This window comes from Sciurus carolinensis, chromosome 12 (assembly GCF_902686445.1).
Source record: "Sciurus carolinensis chromosome 12, mSciCar1.2, whole genome shotgun sequence".
NCBI lineage: Eukaryota > Metazoa > Chordata > Mammalia > Rodentia > Sciuridae > Sciurus > Sciurus carolinensis.
The window spans coordinates 39,601,734-39,607,598 of record NC_062224.1 but is presented as its reverse complement, the minus strand read 5'-3'; the positions used below and the strand labels follow the sequence as shown (position 1 = coordinate 39,607,598).

The window sequence follows — 5,865 nt, the reverse complement described above, 5'->3', positions numbered from 1 at the left end:
ATTCATATTTTTTTCTATGCTGATACGTTAAGAAGCTAGTTTCCTTTCCCACCTAAACTCAGATATGTGAGTTTAGCAAATATGCTGAAATTTTTAACTCATAAATTGGACTTTTAGCAATTAAGAATCCATAATTGAGAGAGACGCCTCCGCAGAGAGCTAGGAGCAGTGCAGTCCCCGCCGGCTATGCCACCTGCTGCTGCGGGTTCCCGCTGGCGCCCGCGCACCCGCGGCCTTGGGCAAGCAGCTGGGCCCCTGGGATGCCAGGCTTTAAGGCCGGAGCCTTCCGCCCGCCGGGGCCGCAAAGGAGGCGCCCAGGCCCGCCTTCCCGCCTCCCTTCGCACTTGGCCCGCCTACGCTCGCTCCCCTCCGCTGCCATGGCTATCGCTGCCCAGCAGGTCGCCGGCATCAGGCATCCGCACAAGGCTCAGCTGCTCTGTTTGTGGCTGTCGAGCGGTTGTGCGGCCGTGCCACTCGCGGCGCCCCTGGCCAGTTGCACGCGCGGCTCTCCGAGGTGGGGCAGCTGCTGGAGGAGTTCTGCCGGCAGCTGCACCAGGAATGACTGCAGGAGAAGCTGGAGTTGGAGCCGCGCGCCGGCGTTGACCCCTGGGAGGGCTGTTCAGGCTCGGGTGGCAATGACTACAGCGCCGTGCTCTACGCCATCATCCGAACTAAGTACTCCATTGCGGCAGGTGCCAGCTTCCCGAGGGCACCAGCGGTCATGCGGGACTGGCGTCAGAGCGTGGTGGCCTGCTATTCCAAGCCGCGCTGCTCGGTGGCGGTGGTGGAGCTGCCCAGACCGCCCAAGTCTCAGGCGTCGTTCTTGGCTGCTACCTCTTCAATGGGACTGTGCGCGGCCACAGTGTCTGCAAGTTCGCGCTGCACTGTGGATTCAGCAGCTACAGCCTCAGCCGCGCCCGGGACACCGAGCAGGGAGACCTGGAAACTGAAGACCCAGCTCTGTCCACCACCTGGACCTCGCCTCCGCTGGACGAGGATGAACCTCCATTTAGCAAGACTGGGCAGGATGTGGTTTTTTGCATCTGCCCTCAGATGGAGTGATTCTGGACGGCTGTGAAAGCACAGGTGACCACGCCATCGCCAGTACGAATGGATACTGCTGCAGGGTGACCCATCAGTGGACATGAACGTGCCTCAACCAGGAACCCTGAAGCTGCCCTTCCTACAGGAAGGAACATACACCTTCCAGCTGATTCTGACTAACACCGCTGGTCAGAGAAGCTCTGACCACGTGTCCCTGACAGTGTTTCCCAGGACCTACAGCACAGGATGGTGCTTGAATGTTATGCTCACGATACTACTTCTTCTGTGACAATGGCTGCTGCATTGGTATCTCCTTGGCATGTCATGGAGAGCAGCAATGTCCTGATGGGTCTGATGAGGATTTCTTTCCAAAACTTGGGCCTTGATCCCAAGGTGGTGAGCCAGCTAGCCCTACTCAGCCAGGCACAAAGGGGCTGAGTGAACATGCGCGGGACCACTCCTTGTTGGAAAAGTCCCAGAAAGTTATTGCCTCCAACCTGCTGGTCACCTCATCAGTCACAAAGAAAAGAATTCACTCCACCTCCTCAGGACCACAGAGTCAAATCATTTCTGTGATGCCAGGTGGTCATTCCTCATGCAAGAACAAAAAAGAGGAAGATTATATTTTTGAATCCAAGAGTGATCGAAGAAGAGGAGAACATCAAGCCCCAGAAATGGTGGGGTGCTGCCCCTGGCATTGGGATTGGCCAGCACTGCTCTGCTGCTTCTTATGGTTGCTTGCTGACTGCGGCTGGTGAAATAGAAACTGAAGAAAGCTGGTCCCATTACATCTGAAGAATCTGATTACCTCATAAATGGTATGTATCTGTAGCAAATGTAAAAGCTTAGGGCAAGAATGTGTTTCATTTGTAGTCAGCCGAGGCAGTTTTGTCAGTATCCCAAAAGATGGTCTCAAGGTGGTGGTGCTCACCCTTGGCTTTTGAGAAGTGGGTTACCAGGCCCTGGGAGTACTGGGTCACTATAGGTGTAGCTTCCTGTGGCCCTAGTCTTCTTTAACCTCTAACACTCCCCTTTTTCTTTTGCCTTGGAAAAACATGTTTCTGAGGATGACTTTCAAGGAGTTTATACTCTCAATGAAATGTTACCTATGGCAGGTTTATATACAAATTATAAATCTTTAGGACAGAAGAAGCCTGAGGAGAGAGGAAGGTAGGTTCTTGCCAATGTCTTTGACATCATGTCATATAGTTCGGGGCCTCGTTAGTCTGATCTTCAGAGGGGAAAAATGCAAAGCTAGGACTTTGGATTAAGAACAGCTCTAAGATGGTTACAAAATGAGAGAGGAAATCAAGGTGGAAGTAATTCTGGTGGCCAGAAAATTTAACAGAAACTTACCTGAGGACCAAGTGAGCAAGGAGGACAGTTAATGCTTTGTTCTATATGTTCACCACTATTCCACAATCCAGAGTGCAGCAACCCATTCATACAGTCACCAGTTTTCAAGATGAGTCTTTTTTGATGAAAGAAAAACAGCAGGACATTGAGTGGATTTCTGGATACAGCTTTCGTAAAAATGTCACCATGTTTAAGTATCAGCATGTTATTTGTTCTAGTGGATCGAGCCAGGTTTTTTTTTTTTTTTCTTCACTTCTTAAATGCTATTCAATGTTATAATGTGCAGTCAGCTAATGCCAGGCTTATGTATTTCCAGAGTAGGAAATAGTATTGCACAAATTCATCCTTACAAAAAACTGGCAACTACCTTAATGTCTTTACTTTTAAAATCTGTAGGTATTTAAAGACACATTATTTTCATCAACATTTAATGCCAGGATTATACACACTCTAGAAATTATTCTACTGAGAGGAATGTGTGAATGTGTGATGCAATGCCTGTCTATGCTTGCATGATGCTTTTATATATATATATATACATATATATAAATATATATATACATATATAAAAATATATATATATACATATATAAAAATATATATATATACATATATATAAATATATATATATATATTTTTTACCATAAATGACAAATACTTTGAAATACTTGAAAAATACTCTTTTATTTTTAGACTATCTAAAACAGGTGGTTCCTTTAGCAAAGGGCTTAATTTGGGTGGGAAATATATCAAAACACATAACAAATGGAAAGTTAGTTCTAGAAAAACAAATTATCATTTTTGATCCTATGAAACTCGTGTTTTGTTGAATGCTTAGAATTGAGTAATGATTTAAATTTCAGTTGCAGTTTAAGAGAAATGGACTGTGTGAATGAAATTAAGACGTGTGTACTCCCTGTGATGATGTACAGTGTTTTTATATAGAAGGATGTCACATATAGCCATACTAATTAAAACTGAAAACACATGCATCACCAAACCTTTTATACTTGCAGAAATTAAATAGACTTTAGGACTGCTATAGTGTTGATTTACTTAAGGTGTCCCATATGTATGTAAACAATATTCCTTTAATAAATTGTATTTTATTCTTTTAAAAGAACATAATTCCTAAACTAGTCTAATAGATCTACTTGCATGCTTTCAAAAGAGAGGAAAGTTAACAATACATATAAAACATAGATTAAGAGCATTATCCTTGGAAAGAACACATCCTTTCCAAGTACTGTAAAGGAATTTGCTTTATTATAATATAAAGGAAAACCTATTCGATCCATAGTTCAATATTCTAATTTTCAACTCAGCACACATATTTTTAATTAGTAGAAAAAGTAGGCTTAGATTAAGATGGTTTACACACACACAAATATGAAGAAATTAGACTAAAGTTGAAGGAAATACCCATTGCTTTTACAAGAAGGAGAATATGAGTAATAAAAAAACCGAGTACGCATTACCCAAAGATCTGCTGATGCTTGTCACTATTCTCTTGTTGTATGAGTTATACAATGCCCTAGATATCCATAATGTTACCCCATTCCTGACTTATTTGCACAGATTTCCATCTATGAGTGAACTCCTGACCCAGGCAATAAGAAAAAATTAAATTAGCAAATGCATTATTATCTCAAGAAAGACAAAACCTAGAGTCAATGACAAAGAAAGATTAAAGATAACTCTAGACATTTCTTGCAAGAATAAAATATTAACTAATTTGAAGACATGATGAAAAGTTTGGATGGCAGTATTAGAAGTTCTCAAGAGCTAAATCAACCATTCCTAAAATTAACTGTGGCAGACACACCAAACCAAAAGTCTGTCTGGGTTGCATTCAGGAAGTGCATCTGCATCACCCAGAGTTAGAGGCCTTCAGTGCTGTTGGTGATCTGTCCCCCTCCTCTTTGCTTGAGAGCACCTCTCTTATTCATTTAGGCTTAAATGTCTCATTGAAAGAAGCATTCCTCTTCCTGAGGATTTTAGAATGACTATAATTTAGTCTTGTCCTAATTCTTTCTGTCACATGAAAAATATTAACTCCCTTTAAATATTATATATACTTTAGCATTTTCATCTATTTTGAAACAAGCACAAAACAAGCACAATTTCTTGCTGAATGTGAATTCAGTCCATGTTCAAAACTAGGAAGGTAAGAGAGTTTGAACTGCTTAAAATGGTTTCAAATGGGAGTAACTGATAAAGTATAATTGAACTAATTGAGTTCTTGGTTTGCAAAAAAAAAAAAAAAAAAAAAAAACTTCCATAGTAAATTTGCTAAAATATTTTTATACTTTAAGACTCTTTCAGGTTCTTTTTATTATATTTCAGTAAACTGTACTTTAGTAGCATGTATGTTGGAATTAGCTAATGATGTGAAAGGAACCAGATGCTGAATCTTTGTATTACTTGAAGGAATTACCTTTTATATCCTCTCCAGGAAATGGTCCTTGACACCACTCTCAGAAAAACCAATAAAAATTGAGAAATGGAATTTTCCATTCTTAAATAAAAATACAGATATTTTCTAGATGATAATTCCATAGGTCCCAAGGCTTCTGAACTGTTTTCATTAGCAGCTTGTCTCAATAAGTGTGGCTGCAGAGAAGTTTAGCAAGAAGGCTCTTCTGGGCTTCCAGCATTTCTGTACTTACCATACTGCCTGCTCTTTTCCTCTACAGAATCCTATTGGGGGAGAACTGTGGAGGAAAGAGATAATTTCAAAGTATTGTAAGTGGTACAGTTCAAATAAATTCAGCTGGAATCGATTCAGCTCATCCCTAATCAGGTTGCATGGGGTGTTCCCTCAGTGACAGCAAAGATTGCCAGGGAGCAAGCTTATTTACAGAACTGTAGGGAAAAGCAACATGACAAAGCTGCACAGAAATATTTATTGGTCAAGGGAAGCAACTTATCTTTGTTAAATTCAAAAAATCAGTGTTGCTATTGCAAAAAAACAAGCATTCAATTGCCTGCTTGCTGTATGGTTACTTGAACATCTAGCATTAGTTTCACATTAGTCAATTAGAGATCATTTTTTCTCTAGATGAGAGGACTGACATTCTAAAAAATGCCTGATAGCTCCAATAACCAGGAGACTGAATGGTAGAAAGTTATTTAATGACCTGGTTAGTCATATTGCTGACAGGCATGTGTGTGTCAGCATTTGTAGAGGCTGATGCTTAGGCACTCTGTATCTAGAAAAGTCATTATGGAGTATGGACATGCTTTTCCTTAAAATTAAGGAGTTTGGGAGATAAGAACACACCTTAGCCTATTTCTTTAGGCTTCTCAATGAAAATTTATCTTAGTCTTAATTTAGAGTTACTTCTCATACTCTTCTCTGAAGGTGTCACTTTTCCTTGCTTTGGGGTCCCACAATCCTCTTCAAGAGAAAACCCTCAATAACCTCAAAACTCCCACAAATCCCCACCTCTTAGAGTTTCCACT

At 41.3% G+C, this 5,865-nt stretch overlaps 1 pseudogene; it reads left to right on the top strand.

Moving 5' to 3' along the window:
- The first annotated feature begins 377 nt into the window (after positions 1–377).
- LOC124961272 (low-density lipoprotein receptor-related protein 11-like) lies at positions 378–1,876 on the top strand (annotated as a pseudogene).
- The last annotated feature ends 3,989 nt before the right edge of the window (positions 1,877–5,865 follow it).